Below are 16,637 nucleotides of genomic sequence, written 5' to 3'. Positions count from 1 at the left end.
TTGGTCAGGTGAATCAGAAACTAAATGTATGGGGGTATCAAAATGTATTCCAGGGTACTGAAAGAATTGTCAAATGTAACTAATGAGCCACCGTCACTGATGTGCAAAAAATAATGGGAAATAAGAGGGGGCTTTAAGGCTAAATTAGAGTATGTTTTCCATCCAGGCATTCAATCAATCAGCATTTATGAAGTGCTTGCTGTGTGCTAGTTGATATTCTAAATTCTGGAGAATACAAAGAAAAGTAAAGAAACATGGTTCCTTCCCTCAAAAAGGTCTCATTCTTTCAGAGTGTGAAATTTTCAGTCCTTGGAAAATCTAAAGAAGAAAATGTTTCATCAGCTACGAAGAAAGCAATAGGCCATAGAAGTACAAGAGTAGGAAATGACAGAGGCAGTAGTCATTGGAGGAAGAAAGAGTCAATCTGCAGATGTGCCCAGGGCAAGAATTTCCCTTGGTTCTCCTCTTCTACGAGAACTTTACTTAAAATCAGATTATGAAAGTGGACTGAAATTCCATAGTTACTATTTAGCCCCAAGGATCTTGGCTGACTCCTGAGCCCACACTAAGAGATATTGATGTTTTCAGTAGGGAAGGTGTCAATTATACATACTTGTTGACATAACAGCTCAGAAGTGTGAAACTAGTGACTCCTCAGAGAACTGACTCGCTCTCCTTCATAGACAAGGTCAGACATAGGATTGTCCATTTGCACCAGGTATTTTAAATGTTTGCTGCCATGTGGATGTATACTGAACACTGAATTTTGATTGATTTCATTTGACTTGATAGCATTGTGCAAATACAGCTTATGCATATGCAATGACACACAAGGCTTTTGTAAATTGTATAAGGGCTATATCAAAGCATGCCTTCTATTGCTATAGTAACTTGTAAAATTCCAAGAACATTGTAGTCACAAAGCCTTTTTTTTTCCTGTGACACACACTGATGCCTCAATAGGAAAGTCTATGTTAAAAAAATGCAATTTTGTGAAATGGAGAAATGAAATTCTAAGTCTTTAATTAGAAATGATTGCCTCACCAAAAATCTCTTATTGATAAAGATATGGAAACCATTCTTTCAAGGGTGGAGGGTGGGGAATGTATTGGTTCCTGTAGTGAAAATGAATTTAAATAAGATTTTAGAGGAATTAGGAAGTGGAACAGTATGGAAATAGCCAAAGTAAGTACATAATGTAGCTATCACAAAGGATAAGGCACAAATTATCTTCAATCCATCTTTGGGCAATTTTTAAGCATTTACAATTAATAAACTAATAATCTTAATTTTTTTTGTCTTCTATAGACGTGACATTCAACAACGCAATATGACTAGGAAAACATACAATATTGCCTAAAATGTTTGAATAGAGGACAACTAAGAAAACAATAAAGATAAACTAAAGATCTTATTGATAAACAGGATTCAAAGAATATGCATCAGATATAAAATATGTTACATGATTTGCATGTAGAATTAGAAAAGAGAAGAAATAAGTGGTTACACTTAGTTTATTAAAATGAAATTGAGTAATTAAAAATAATCAAATTCCCTAAAATTATGTTCTATTCACAGAAATTTTATTGGCTTTTTCTATATTTGCCATTTTTCTCCCCCCACCACTTTTTATGTAATTTTCACCACTTCTTTTCCCCCATGATATTGCTGTAGAGAGTTCCCATACACACTTAAATTGTGTAACAACTTGGATAGAAATTTAAAGGAAAGAAATACTTATGTTCAGAGGACATACTTATCTACAAATGTATTGATCTCAAAAGAAAGAATGGCTATCTTGGTTCCCAGATTGATCCTTATTCTGGGATATATCACAATAGATATAGAGTTCAGAAGCTGGCAAGTCCTGGACATCATAAGGGTATGAGGGGTTTGTCACCATTTTGAGACTTGCATGGTTTTATGGTCAACATTAAGTAAAGGGAGGTGGCATCTTTCTAAATGCTCCAATGTAGAATAAAAAAATACTTGAAGCAATTAGGAATATAATCATGAAGTAAGGTGGAGAAAAACAAAACACACAGAGGTTAGTATAGTTTCTTCAGCTAGGTAGTACAGTTGATAGAGTGCCAGGCCTAGAGTCAGGAACAACTGAGTTCAATTCCAGCCTCTGACACCTATTAGCTATGTGACCCTGGACAAATCACTTAATCATTATTTGCTTCAGTTTCCTCACCTGTAAAATTAGGATAGTAATAGCACCTAATCCCCAAGGTGGCTGTGAGAATCAAACAAGATAATAATTGCAAAGTACTAAGCATAATGCCTGACACATAGAGGAGCTATACAAAATTAGCTTTAATATTATTATTATTATTATTATTATTATTATTATTATTATTGCTATTGTTATTAAATGACAATTGATTATTGCCAAGAGTGATGCTTTGAGTCAAGAAGATTTGGATTTAACTCATGTCTCTGATGTATTCTGTGACCCCAAACATATCATTTAAACTTCCAGTGTCACAGGCAACTCTCAAGAATTATAAATTGGGGGTGGAGACAAGATGGTGGAGTAAAAACCATGACTTGCATGAGCTTTCCCCCAAAGCCGCCAAATACCTGTAAAAAATTACCTCTAAAGAAATTCTAGAGCAGTATAAACCACAAAAAGATGGAGTGCAATACATTTCCAGCCCAAGACAACCTGGATGATTGATTGGAATGGTCTATTGTGCCAGGCTAGGAGAAGATCTCAGTTCAACATGACTCTGTAGGCAAAGACAAGGCCTCAGCAAACCTAGAGCAGGCCTCAAGGAGTTGAATCAGGGGAAACTTTGGTGGTTTCCAGACTTCTCAACCCATGAATGTCAAAGGCAGCTTAGAAGGTCAGTAGGAAAGGTCTGTGCAAGAGAAACTTGGTCCCAGCCCCAGTCACAGTGCAGCCCTGGGGTGGCAGCTGCTTCAGGAGCTCTCAGCCCAAAGACAGAGTGGGAATGGAGTGGCTGATCAGAGGGGACTTGCAGGGATCTCTTTGCTGTTGCTGAAGAAGGAATCTCTTGCTTTTTCCATGTTTGGATCTGGGTTGTAGTTCTGAATGGTCCTGGGGTGAGGAGGAGCGCTGGCATGGTGGAGCTTGTGGTGGCTGTAGAAAGAGAGAATCCTCCTCACAGTTCAAAGGCAGAAATGAGTGCTTGTGGTCACTCATAGACCAGAGCCCAGGCTAGGAAAGGAGTACACACCTTGCTCTTCATCATATCACCTTGGAAAAATTGAAAATTTACAGATCCCTAGAAGTATCTCTGAAAATAGCTGCACAAAATCCCTGGAGCTTGGGACAGTACATTCTCCACACTGGAAGCAGACCCTTACCTTAACAAAGAGGTTAAAACTCTAGTAATTTTCTGGGATCATAAGCAAACAGTGTAAAAAATAAGTCAGACCGTAGAATTTTCATTTGGTGACAAAGAAGATCAAAACAGCCAAGCAGAAGAAGACAACTGACCTGGAAAACAGGTCCAGGAGAGACAATTTATCTGAAAGTTGTGATTTTAAAAAAGCCTAGATCTCATCTTTCAATAAATTGTCAAGGAAAACTGCCTAAAATTCTAGAATCAGAGAGTAAAATGGAAATTGAAAGAATCCACCAATCATCTCCTGAAAGATCCCCAAAGGAAAACTCCTAGGAATATTGTAGCCAAATTGCAGAGTTACTAGGTCATGGAGAAAATATTGCAAGCAGTCAGAAAAAAACAACTCAAGTATTGTGGTAACACAACTATGATAACATAAGATTTAGCAGCTTCTACTTTAAAGGTAACAGAGGACTTGGAATATAATATTCTAGAGGTCAAAGGAGATAGGATCATAATCAAGAATAACTTACCCAGAAAAATTGAATATAATCCTTCGGGAGAAAAATGGATATTTAGTGAAATAGAGTACTTTCAAGCATTCTTGATGAGAGGACGAGAGCTAAACAGAAAAATTCAACTTTCAAATACAAGACTCAAGAGAAACATGAAGAGGTAAACAGGAAAGAGAAATCATAAGGGACTAATTAACAATGAACTCTTTATATTCCTACATGGAAAGATAATATTTGTAACCCATGAGACCTTTGTCAGTATTAGTGTAATTGGAGGGAAAAAATTATATGTGTTTAGATAGATAGACAGGGAGACAGATAGACAGACAGATGGATAGATAGATAGATAGATAGATGGATAGATAGATAGATAGATAGATAGATAGATAGATAGATAGATAGATGGATAGATAGACAGACAGAGGAATAGATAGAGGGCACAGGGTAAATTGAAGATGAAGGGGTGATATCTGGAGAATAAAATTAAGGGTTGAGAGAGGATTACACTAGGAGAAGGAGAAAAGGTAAAATGGAGTAAACTATCTCACATAAAACAGACAAGAAAATAATGGAGGGGAAGTAGGGGGAAGGTAAGAGGGAAGGATGGAATATTATTCTCATCAGATTTGGCTTAAGGAGGGAATAACATATACAACAAATTAAATATGGAAATCTATTTTACCCTAAAGGTAAATGGGGGCAGGGAAGAAGATAAGAGAGAGGGGGAGGATTATAGTGGGGAGGGTAGATTGGGGGAGGGGGTAAACAGAAGCAAACACTTCTGAGGATTCACAGGGTTAAAAAAGAGAATAGAATAAACAGGGGGTGGGATAGGATAAAGTGAAATATACTTAGTTTTTCACAACATGAGTACTATGGAAGTGTTCTGCATAACTACAAATGTATAACCTGTATCGAGTTGCTTGCCTCCTTAATGAGGGTGGGTGGGTAAGGAGGAAAGGAGAATATTAGGAACCCAAAGCTTTAAAAACAAATGTTAAAAAATTGTTTTCATGTGCAACTGGGAAATAAGATATACAAGCAATGGAGTATAGAAATCTATCCTACCCTACAGGAAAACAGAAGGAGAAGGGGATAAGAGAAGGAGGAGAGATAGAAGGAGGGCAGATTAGGGTAAGGGGTATTCAGAATGCACACTGCCTTTGGGTGGCGGGAGGGATTAGATGGGGAGAAAATTTTGAACTCAAAATCTTGTGGAAGTGAATGAACTAAAAATAAATAAATTAATTGAACTTGTAAAAAAAATCATAAATTACAGAGTGGGTGCCAAGTTATATTAGTAAAAGAAGTTTCCATTATCACAAGTGTCCTATGGCAAATCAATAACTAGCTAACCATCCACTCCTAAAAATGGTTAGGGCATGTAAATTAACTAGCCTCTTATATAGATGAGTTCCAACTTTATATTGCAATACTGGGATTAGAGTCAAGAAGCTGCTATTTAGTCAAGAATGTCCTATATTTTGTGACCTCATTTGGGGTTTTCTTGGCAAAGATACTAGAGTGATTTGCCATTTCCTTCTCTAATTCCTTTTATAGATGAGGAAACTGATGTACATCATGCTAAGTGACTTGGCCAGTATCACACGTGTTTTGAACTCACAAAGATGAGTCTTCCTGACTCCAGACCCAGTACTCTATCCACTGTACTATGTAGCTGCCCTGGACTTAGGAATATTTGAGTTCAAATCTGGCCTTAGACACTGACTAGCTGTGTGACACTGGCCAATACATTTAACCTGTTTTCTTTAATTTCCTCATCAGTAAAATGGTGATAATAATAATACCCTTCTCCCTGGGTTGTTGTGAGGATCAAATGAGATAATCATTGTAAATCTCTTAACATAGTGTCTGGAACATATGGACTGATACATAAAACATTATTATCATTATTATTATTATTATTATTATTATCAAAATACTGAAATCTCATTATACTATTTGCTACTATGATGTGGAGCTGGGCAAAATGGTAAGCAGTCTTGATAAAAAGCATTAAATACCAATCAGAGGACCAATATATTTGACCCTAAGTAATATGAAATGACTGGAGTTTATTGGAAGGGGGTTTACATGGCCAGATCTACACTTTAGAAAATATTTTTGGTGTCTAAGTGAAGACTGGATTGTAGTTGAGATAGAATTGAGGATCTGAAGAAGAGAGACCAATCTTAACAATATTCTTTGGCACTCTCTTTTTCCAGGGTTTGGAGAGGGATTGGAGAAATTAAACTTCTTAGAAAAGTTTGTAATATGACAAAAATAATTCAGAGACCAAGTTTGTAGTTTCAGCTGCCTGACCATGAGAAGGCTAGCAAAAATTAGGATTCTCTTTAACCATCCCATTGGTGCTTCAAATAGAATGTGATTTTGGAGTAAAACATTCCAGGAACAATTTAACTGTACTTGATGCTGGATTCTACATATTTTAGTTTGTGTCTTTGATTATGAAAACCATGAGGCCAGAATCCAATAATGGCATTAGTCCACACTTGTCCTTACTATAAATTTGTATAAGTTATATGGTTTGTTAAAGCTCTTACATAGTAATATAGCCAGTATAGAATCTAGGTCATCATTATACCTACTCCTATGCTCACTGACACATTAAGTCCTCCAGAGTCCTGACCCCATCACCTCCCTCAGGGCTCTAAGTGGTATTTCCTAAGATGATATAGTAAAAACAATTGTTGCAGAACATGCAACCTAAGAATGTGACGAATTCTCTTAGCAGTAACACAAAGTCATGGAGAAAATGAACTAAAGTTTATCTTCTTCATATTTTATTAATTTATTTTGATTTATCAACAATCACTTCCATATGCTTTTGAGTTTAAAATTTTTCTCCCCCTTCCTCCCCACCACCCTCCCCAAAATGTTGCACAATCTGATATAAGCTATACATTTACATTCCTATTAAACGTATTTTTACATTATTGAAATTGTAAGTAAAAATTAAACCAATAGGAGGAACAATCAGAAAGAGGACACAAAACTCAACAGAAGAGAAAAAAAAGATAGTGATTCAAATTTCACAGTTATGATTACCATCTGTGTCTTTTTCTCCATCCTTTTTTCCCCTGTTCATGCTATTTTTTCTCCTCTCTCTCTTCCTTACCTCACCAGTACTTTGCTTTGGACCAACACCTCCTTCAGTCTCTCCTCCTTCTATTTCCCCTCCCCTTTCCCTTTGCCCCACTGCTTCTTCCCTCCCTTCCATCCCCCTCCCTTTTCTTTCCCCTTTTCCTCCTACTGCCCATAGGGCAAGTTAGATTTCCATACCTAACTGATTATGTTATTCCCTTCTTGAGACAAATCTGATGAGAGCAAGGTTCAACCAATGCTCACCCTCTCCCTTCTTTCCCTCTTCTGTAATAGGATTTTCTGTCTTTTCTTGTAATGTAATTTACCCTTGTCTGCCTCCTCCTTTCTCTGTACATTTTCTAAGATCAGACAAATCCACTTACTTGGATCCATTTAACCCACTTGATTAGATTTTTTTTATCATTACATCAAAGTCAACTAATATCCACCCCCTTTATGTATACTCCTTTAACATGGTGTAATAACAATACAATTCTCAAGAGTTGCAAGTGTCATCTTCCCTTGTAGGGACGTAAGCAGTCCCTTATTAACAACATATTGTATCTTTCTATCCCATTTACCTTTTTATGTCTTTCTTGAATCTTGTACTTGAAGACCAAATTTTTGGTTGAGCTCTGTCTTTTTATGGAAGGTTTGGAAGTCCCTATTTTGTTGAATATCCATCTCCTCCCTTGAAAAATCATGCTCATTTTTGCAGGGTAGTTGATCCTTGGCTGCAATCCAAGCTCCTTTGCCTTATGGATATCATGTTCCACCCTGCAGTCTTTTAATGTAGAAGCTGCAAGGTCCTGTGTAATCCTGATTGTGGTTCCATGATATTTAATTGCTTCTTTCTGGCTGCTTGCAGCACCTTCTCTTTTGTCCGGCAATTTTGGAATTTTGCTATTATATTCCTCTGTGTTGTCAATTTGGGATCTCTTTCAAGGTGGTAGGCAGTGTATTCTTTCTAAGTTTATTTTACCTTCTGGTTCTAGGAGTTGAGGGCAGTTTTCCTTCATGATTTCCTGAAAGATATTGTCCAGCTCTTTTTTTATCATGATTTTCAGGTAGTCCAATGATTTTTAAATTATCTCTCCTGGATCAGTTTTCCAGGTGGGTTGTTTTACCAATGAGGTATTTTAAGTTTTCATCAATTTTTTTTATGTTTCTGTTTCTGTTTGACTGATTCTTGCTCTCTCATAGAGTCATTAGTTTCCATTTGTCCAATTCTAGTTTTTAACAGATTGTTTTCTTCTGTTAGTTTTTGTACTTCCTTCTTCAATTGGCCAATTGTATTTTTAAGGGATTTGTTTTCTTCAGTGTACTTTTTTTCCAGTTTGCCAAATGTGTTTTTTAGGGACTTGTTTTCTTCAGTGTACTTTTTTTCCAATTGGCCAATTGTATTTTTTAAGGACTCTTCTACCTCTCTCATTAGACTTTTAAAATCCTTCTTGAGCTCTTCTAAGAAGGCTTTTTGGGCTTCAGACCAGTTCATATTCCCTTTTGATGTTGCAGATGTGGGTTTGTTGACAATGTTGTCCTCTTCAGAATTTCTGTCTTGATCTCCACTCTTCTCATAATATGAATCTATGGTACGTTTCTTTTTACTCATGGTTTCTTTATTCCCTGGCCTTTAAAGAGATTGAGCTCTCCTGCTGGGGAACAGAGAGCACTGACCCAAGCTTCTTGTGTTGGGAGCCTAGGTCTTGGTCCCTGGCTTTGTGTGCTGGGGCCTCGTATGTTGGCAATTGGAGGCTGTAGGGTTTTGGCAGCTTACCTCATGTTGGCCTGGAATCAGCAAGGCTGGAACTTTCAGGCAATTCTAGGTTGCCTGCTTTTCCTTTCCTTTAGCTTTCTTCAGCTCCTTTTAGATGTATGCTGCAGGGTGTTTATCTGCCTGGGCCCCCTTGCAACGCTGTCTCCCTCATTTCTGCTAATGCACTGGGACATTCCTTTGCAGTAGAGTGCTGAAGCACCCGGTGTTTTTCTGAGCTGGCTTTCACCACTTCCCCAGCTCTCACTGAGGCACTTGGAGGTCCAGGTGTTGGTGTTTGCCTACTGTAGCACCTGAGCTTCAGGAACTCCTCCTCATTGACAGTCAGGTTAGAATCAGCAAGGCTGGGACTTTAGGAAGACTCTAGTTTGTTTTCTTCAGCACCTTTCAGATGAATGCTGCAGGGTGCTTATCTTCCCGGGGCCCTTTGTAGTGCTGCTTCCCTTATTTTTGCTGAGGCACTAGGAGACCCGTTTGCTGGGTTGTGGCACTGCTGTTCCCTGTCTTTCTTCTAGTTCAGCTGTTCTAGGTTTTTTTTTTTCTAGGGTGATATTTTCTGGGTTTTCAGAGGTTGATAGGGGAGGGTGAGAGCAACTACCTTTTCACTCCACCATCTTGGTTCCCAATGAACTAAAGTTTAGAAAGCACATGTAACAAATGGGTAACATGACTCCTGGTTCCTGAAAGCACTTTTCCCCCCTTAACGGGGTTCTCAGAAAGTTCCTCTTAGGTATGTTATAGAGTTATGTAAATCCTGTTTTATAGTTATGAATCTTCAACCTGTCTATCCTTAGCTCCTGATGGAAAAAATATTACAATCTACTGTTCTAAGGATATTTCTAGGAGTGCAATGAGAAAATAGGTAGTCCTTTAGACCTTGCAATGCAATGTACTTGCTTTCTGGGGATGAAAGTTGGTATTAGGAAGGATGAGGTTAAAATTCTTCTTTCCATCTCACCAAGTGATTCTGCCAGAGGTCTTTATTTCTCCCCTCTTTCACTAGACATTGGGACAACTTGAAATTTCCCCCAAAGTCTCCCTCATCCTGAAGTCCCTCATCCTGAATATTTTATAGATGTCAACCCTGGGAACAAATGGTGAAAGGGTCACGGAGGTTTTGTAACTTCTGTCAACTATAAAAAAAATAAGCAAACCAACAGACAACTCACACAGGTTATGAAAATCACAGTTAAATTTAAAGATAGAATAGAATAAAGCAAAATAAAATCAGAGATAACAGTGGTTATAAGCAAAAAGCTTTCTTTGTTACATTACAGGAGAGAAACTAGACTTAGCTGGACACCCACTTTAGTTTGGACAAATCTCAAAATATATGCTAGTGGCAATATAGGGAGCTGAAGCCCTGACAATGAGGGGTTAGAAAAAAATATGACAAGTTTGATTCATAGCAGGGGTTCATGATTGGAACACAGGTACTACAGGTACTTGTCAGAGCTCAGAGAACATCTGATGCTGGTGTGAAACAATTCTGGGATTTTGCTGTGGCTGAGTTCATCTAGAAGGTGTTCGCAAAGGATAATTGTTATGCCAAGCTCAGGTCACAGCTTTCTTCCTGGGCCTTAGCTCTTGAAAACAGTGTGTCTCCTAAAAGTAAAATGAGAAGAGTAAAATAAAGAGGGGTGGTCTTGGCATAGGGACCCTGACATAGGAAAAACCTGAAGTGTGATGAAATTTCCTTAGATAGTTCTAATACAGTTTTCCTGTATCATATAAGCTTTTTCTCACTTAGCCAGAATGGTTTTGATAGATTTTTATTGAATTCAGACTTGTTCCCACCTGGTTAAGGTGCCAGGACATAGGACTTTATTGTTTACTTTATGTAGGGTAGGACAATTTGATTGACTTATGTACTTGGCCCCTACACTTTGAGTAGTCTTAAAAATAGGAATAACCAACAAAGTACATGCAGTACAGAGAGTTACAACCTGGTGTGTTGGGGCTACTTTTTTAGGGGAGTGGAAAGGGGAAGGGAATAAGCATTTATATAGTTCCTACTATGTGCCAAGAATTTTTTTTAAACAAATATATCATTTAATCCTCACAGCAACCTTCTCAGATTGGTGTTATCCTCCCTATCTTATTGTTGCAGAAATGAGGCAAATAGATGTTCAATGAATTGCCCAGGGATATAACACTAGTTGAGAATCTGAGGCTGGATTTGAGCTGAGGTTTTCCTGACTCTATCCACTATGTTACCAGCTGCCTCTGAACACTTTCATAAACACAAATTTATTTGAGTCATATTCAAATACGCAGCAGAAGCACATCACTTATTTTAGAGGTTCAGTGACTTATTTTTTGTCTTTTGGTAAGTAAATCTCATTTTCTTTTAGGCATTGAATCCATGGGCTAGAACTTGTTTCAATAGTTATATCAGTGCTATCTTTATTCAATTGTTTTAGTAGGAACAAAGGGATTGAGCTAAATTAAAAGGCAAAAAAAGAATAAAAGGCACCCTCTGCTGTGGGGGTTCAATATGAACATCCAAACCAACCAGAACTTTTTTCTCCCCTTGGTAAATTTTTGAGATTAATTTGTAGTTAAAGGGGGAAAAATCAGCCACTAAGTTCCATGGACTCTTTGTTCTAAGCATGGCTTTATCCAGCTTTTAGCTAGGGCCAAGTAATTCTTCTTTTTTTTTTTCTTTTCCTTTTTCTTTTCTTTTTTTTTTTTAGTATTAAAGGTTTATCTGAAAAATACAGAATAGTTTCAAAGTAAAATATATATTCATGTGGGAGATTTTAATAAACTATGACAGCCACATTTTTATACTGTCACTAACAAAACAAGTGAATTTAATTAAAAAGGAAGATGAAAGGGTGTGAATTGACATGAGCTTGTTTCAAGCAGAGAAGGATAATAGATTCATAAGCCACTGGAGATTGAGAGGGAAATACAGAAGAGAAATTGGGAGTTTTACTAGAGGGGATAACTCTTACTAGCATTATGAAGGTAAGAGGGAAATATCCAGGACCTGACTTTGTAGATAAATCTTGCAGAAATGATTATTTTGTATATGTGTATATATAGATATATGTGTGTGTGTGTATGTGTGTGTGTGTGTGTGTGTGTGTGTGTATATATATATATATATATATATATATATATATATGGATTTGTATCTATAGACATGAATCTATTTATATGTCTATCTATTATATCTATCTATCTATCTATATATCTTATGAAGGACATTGACTTCAGCAAATGTCAAAGAGTCTACAACTTCCTTTCAGTTAGTTTTTCATTTTAAACTAAAGCTAACTTCCAGTCAATATTTCTCTTGTGTACTTACCTTTCTTCTTTCTCATCTAGGACAAAGGAGACAAGCAGCTGTTCTTTAATTTGAAGCCGTGGCCCTAGAATTCAATAAATTCACCATATGATCACTCATTTAAGCTAATATGCACCTGTGAAAGCTAGTCAATTTCACCTAATTGTATCTATTTTAAATTAGATTGAGGCAGCCTTTGGGAAGACTCATCTAGGACTGGAAGCTGATCAATGATTCATACAAAAAGGGACATTTAAGCTCCAATATAATATAACTCATGAAGAATTTATTAACCCCCTCCTAAGGCCATTGTTCCTTGATGGTTATTGATGACGATCCAAAGAAAAAAATGAAAATCAGTCTCTGTTCTTAAGTAGTTTATTTTTGATTGGTGATTGACAAGCCAATGGATAAGTACATAAAGTACATGATAATTTCAGGAGAAAAGAGGGGTCACTAATGATTGAGGGCTTCAAGAAAGGGTCTCTGTAGGATCTAGCAAATGAGATGAACCTTGTAAGAAACTAGGGATTGAAAGAAGTAGGGGTGAAGAGGAAACACATTCTAGGCATGAGCGAAATAGAATGTACAGAGGCAGAGAGGAAAGAAGTGAGCCTAGTTAGAAAATCAGGCAGTCAGCTTTGACTAGAACACAGAGTGTGTGAAGTTGAACTTTGTAAAATAATCCCAGAAAAATAAACCAGAACCAGACAGCAAAATTCCTTAAAGGCCACTGTAAGGAGTTAATATTTCATCCTAGAGTCAATTTAAAGCACAGGAGAAAGAGCTAGACTGGTTTAGAGCAAATACTTTTTGTAGTTTGACTGGAATTTGGAGTTTGTGAACGGAAATACAGGGAGAGTAAAGTCTCACATTGTTAAATGACACCATCAAATAACTAGGTATTTTCCTTTGTTCTTGCTTCAAATCATTTAGAATTCTCTAAGTTTTGCAAAGTAGTTTTACAAACAATAACTCATTTTACCCTCACAAAAATTTTTGGAGGTAGGTACTATTTGGATCATCATTTTGTAGATGAGGAAACTGAGGCTGAAAGGGGGAAAGTGATTAGTCCAGGGTCACAAAATGTAAAAGTGTCTGAGGCTAGATTTGATCTCATCTTCCTCCCTCCAGGTCTAGTGCTCTACCCACTGCTCAGTCTAGCTACCTTCATGACATTCAGGGCCTTGAAGTGGATATCTAACCCTAAATTAGCTAATTTATTGGGAAAAGATCACACATTGGAACAGGCTTCTAGTTCTACCCAGCTTTAGGAATTAAAAATAAAAGAACATTTCATCAAGCCTACACTCAGTATTATTTTTGTTGACTATATGAGGTTGTTCTGACTAATGATCAGTCTGCCTGCCATTATCATGAGGAGATTTTAAGCTCAACCAGTTTTGTCAAAGTCAAATAGAAATAGGGGCCACTAATCCACACATCAGTATCCCTGTGTGCTGAATATTCACTTATTTCAAAAATTATTATTTATGTTCTACTGTATCTTTATGTATTTTGTTAAATGTTTCCTAATTGAATTTCAATCTGATTTGGGTGCACTCAGGAGTGTTATGGGCCACATGCAATTGTATGTTTAACATCTCTGCCCTAGATAACTAGAAATGAGGTGGCTGACAGCTGGCCCCCAAAAGATGAAACCTTGAAGTCTAGAATGAGCATCGGGGCCTATATTTCCAGTAGACAGTAGAAGACAATTAGAGACCAGATGGACAATGCCTAACTGAAACTACTTGGCCAGCACCACCACCAACAAAATAAATAACAACCTGAAGCAAACCAAAACAAACCAAACCAAAACAAACAAAAAACCCCAGCAAAAACCAATAGAGCAGAATACCCCCAAAATACAGTATGAGGACAGGTAATGAGATTTGGAGTAGGTAATGAGGAGCAGTTCAATGATACTAATAGAAGACATCGATGGTCTTCTACCAGAGATGTAATTTGCTGCTCAACAACTGTGTCATGAAGACATGTATTCCCTATATGTGTGTTTTACATGTGAAACTTTGAATGGCTATTCTTCCCAGTGATAGTGTAAATCTTTGTAGGTGAATATGTGCAGTATATGGTGCAGTAGATGTTCTATTCTGACTTTTCTTAGTATTGTGTTTTATGAAAAGCTTAATTTTTTCTTTGAAATTATTTGCTCTGACTGCCTAGAATTAAACACATAAGTAAAGTTGAATAAACTACGATCTTGAGAACACATAAGTTAAGAGAATATCTTGAATTTTTTATATTTCATTTTCCCACAATTATATGTAAAAAAATTAACCTTCTTTGTTTTAAAATTTTGCATTCTGAATTCTCTTTCCCTCTTGCCCTCTCCACCCGTTGAGAAGGCAAACAATTTGATATATGTTATATATGTGTAGTCATACAAAACATATTTCCATATTAGTCACGTTGTAAGGGAAAAAAAAGACAAAACTTACTTATCATAAAGTATTGCTGTTACTATGTATAATGTCCTCCTGGTTCTGCTCATTTCATTTTGCATCAGTTCATATAAGTCTTCCCAGATTTTTCTGAGAGCATCCTGCTCATCAATTCTTATACTACAATAATATTCTATCACAACCATATGCAATAATTTGTTCAGCCATTCCACAATTCATGTGGAATTTCTAGTTCTTTTTAAGGAGTTCTTTTCTTCAGTGAATTTTCCTTGGATTTCTGTGCCTGTTTTACAATTTGGCCTATTCCATTTTTTAAAGATTTATTTTCTTCAATATTTTTGTGTCTCCTTTACTAAGCTGTTGACTCCTTTTTCATTATGTTCTTGTATCACTCTCATTTATTCTTCCAACTTTTTACTTACCTCTCTTATTTGATTTTTAAAATCCTTTTTGAGCTCTATCATGGCCTAAGTCCAATTCATATTTTTCTTTGAAGCTTTGAATGTAGTAGTTTTGACTTTGCTTTCTTCTTCTGAGTTAGTTTTTTCGTCTTCCCAGTCACCATAATAACTTTCTACAACCAAGTACTTTTTCTGCTGTTTGCTCTTTTTTCCAGCCTATTTCTTGACTTTTACTTCTATGCTAAAGTGAGGCTCTGCTTCCATAATTGAGGGGACATCATCCCAAGGTTCAGGGTTTTTTTTTCTGTGGTTGTTTTCAGAGATAATTCTGGTGACCTGTAAGTTTTTTGTTCCTCCCAGGTGATATGGTCTAGGGAGAGGCATGTTTACTACTTTCCTTGGCTGTTCTCTGGTCTATTCCTGATCATAAGTACTCTTTTCTGCCCTGAAAACTTGACCAGGGACCCAGCGCCTCTGTGATTCCAGGCTACAATGTACTAGTGTTCCTCCTTACCCTGAGACTATGATTTCAATTGTGACCCAGACTTGTATATGGGCAATGCAAAAGAGTCCTGCCCCCTGGTACCAGCCAAGAGACCCCTGTAATCTCCTTTTAACCAATTGCCTGACTCCCTTTCCATTTGCTAGCTGAGTGGTCCAGAAACTGCCACTGCCACCACTGATAAAGTCATCCCCAAGGACAACTGCTAGTTTGGTAAGGCCTGGCCTACACTCCACTCTCACCCAGGTACATCAGACCTTTTCTGCCAAACTTCCAAGTTACCTTAGGCTAGAAAATTGTTTTAGTCTCATTTTGTGGGTTCTTCTGCTTTGTTGTTGGGAGGGGTTTTGGGGAGAGCTTAGATGAGTCACTACCTTTTCTCCACCTTTTTGACTTTGGCTTCAAATTTTTTTTGAGGGGTTCTTCTTTTAAGTGGATTTTGGTGCCTCTTTTACCATTTGGCCTATTCTGTTTTTTAAGTTGATATTTTATTCACTATTTCTTGTGCCTACTTTTCCAAGATATTGATTCTTTTTTCATGATTTTCTTGCATCACTCAATTTTTTCTTCCCAATTTTCCCTTCCCTCTCTTATTTGATTTTTAAAATCTTTTTGGAGCACTTTTAGGAATTCTTTTTGATCCTGAGACAAAAGAGTGATTTTCTTTGAGACTTTGAATGTAGAAGTTTTGACTTTGTTGTCTTCATCTGACTTTTAGTTTTTATCTTCTCTGTCACTGCTTTAACTTTTTATGGTCAGAGTCTTTTGTTATTGTTGTTGTTTGCTCATTACTGCCCTTTGCTCATTATTCCAGCCAATTTCTTTACTTTTAACTTTATGTTTAACTTGATCTCTGCTCTTGGGGTGGAGAGAGCTCTATACCAAGACTCAGTTCTTTTTTTTTTTTTTTTTGGTACAGCTGTTTTCAGAACTAGTTCTGGGTATCTGTAAATTTTCAGTTCTTCCAAGGTGGTGAGATCTAAGGAGAGGTGTGGTCACTTCTCTCCTGGCCTGTGCTCCAGTTTGTGAATGACCATATGTACTTTTTTCTTCCCTGGAACTGTGACCAGGGGCACTCCCTTGGGTCTGCAAACTCTGATGTGCTGGGGCTTCTACTCACTCTGAGACTGTGACCCAAGACTGACCCAGATCTCTGTATGGGTAATGCAACAGAATCATGCAGCCAATGTCATCAAAAGGTTCCTTGTAATAGCCTTCGAAACAGTTTTCCATCTTCTAACCATTTGTGGATTGAGAGCTCCAGGAGCTGCCACTGCCACCTCTTATCTAGTCATCATTAAG

Source organism: Phascolarctos cinereus, unplaced genomic scaffold (genome assembly GCF_003287225.1).
Source record: "Phascolarctos cinereus isolate Bilbo 61053 unplaced genomic scaffold, phaCin_HiC Scaffold_4;HRSCAF=312, whole genome shotgun sequence".
Classification (NCBI taxonomy): Eukaryota; Metazoa; Chordata; class Mammalia; order Diprotodontia; family Phascolarctidae; genus Phascolarctos; species Phascolarctos cinereus.
Note: the sequence above shows the minus strand (reverse complement) of the source record.